The sequence below is a fragment of the Rhinopithecus roxellana genome, chromosome 15 (assembly GCF_007565055.1).
Source record: "Rhinopithecus roxellana isolate Shanxi Qingling chromosome 15, ASM756505v1, whole genome shotgun sequence".
Lineage (NCBI taxonomy): Eukaryota > Metazoa > Chordata > Mammalia > Primates > Cercopithecidae > Rhinopithecus > Rhinopithecus roxellana.
The window spans coordinates 119,747,379-119,748,393 of record NC_044563.1 but is presented as its reverse complement, the minus strand read 5'-3'; the positions used below and the strand labels follow the sequence as shown (position 1 = coordinate 119,748,393).

The following is a 1,015-nucleotide window of genomic DNA, read 5'->3' as shown; positions in this document are numbered from 1 at the left end:
GAAGTAATTATGTTAGTCAGGCATTGTTTCAACACTGGTCAAATGGGGAAGCAGACATTGAAGAAAGAACAGACTACTTAATAGTTTTGATACAATTATTTATCCATACAGGGAAAAAGAACTTGGACTTGTATTTTACACAATACAGAGGGCTCAATATCATGTAGATTCAAGGTTTAATTGCGAATAGTTTTTGGTAGAATAGCCTTTTAGCGTTGGCTTTTAAATCCAGGAAAGATTTTTTCTGAGATTCATTTGGAGTTAAAAATTGATATTCACACGCCGTCCACGTGCTGCCTTGCCGTCTCTCCATTTCTCGCTAAGATCTCCAGCCTCACCGCGGCTCGAAATGGACCCCAACTGCTCCTGCGCCACTGATGTCTCCTGCGCCTGCGCTGGCTCCTGCAAATGCAAAGAGTGCAAATGCACCTCCTGCAAGAAGAGCTGCTGCTCCTGCTGCCCCGTGGGCTGTGCCAAGTGTGCCCAGGGCTGCATCTGCAAAGGGGCGTTGGAGAAGTGCAGCTGCTGTGCCTGATGTGGGGACAGCTCTGCTCCCAGATGTAAATAGAGCAAACTTTACAACCTGGATTTTTTTTTTTTTTTTTAATACAACCCTGAGTAATTTTCTGCATGTCTTTTTATATTAAATATGTGAATGGCAATAAAAGAATTTTGACTTGAAAAAAAATTGATATTCAAATCATTAAAATAATGAATTAAAATCCCATGTATTCCTTAAACCTAAAAATCTTATTCAATGTTTAAATCTAGCCAATGTTAGCAACGTTTTTAAGTTGTCATTAGAAAATGTTTGGTCTGTTAAAAGCTTAGCTATGTAAACACCTTCAAATATTTTAAGCATTTACATTTATACATCTATGAATTTTAATTTTCTTCCTAAATTTGTTATCTGAGTTCAACCAAAGTTTTCCTAGATACTGAAGTTAACTCTCACAAACTAATAATACTAAAATTATGAATATGTTGAGTGGAAGTTCTCTTAGCTGTTTCAAAA

General features: G+C 37.1%; 1 pseudogene across 1 annotated transcript; it reads left to right on the top strand.

The window, feature by feature from the left end:
* Positions 1-328: 328 nt before the first annotated feature.
* On the top strand, positions 329-600 carry LOC104668408 (annotated as a pseudogene). Its single transcript, XR_748818.2, has one exon. The product of XR_748818.2 is annotated as a metallothionein-1E pseudogene (transcript).
* The last annotated feature ends 415 nt before the right edge of the window (positions 601-1,015 follow it).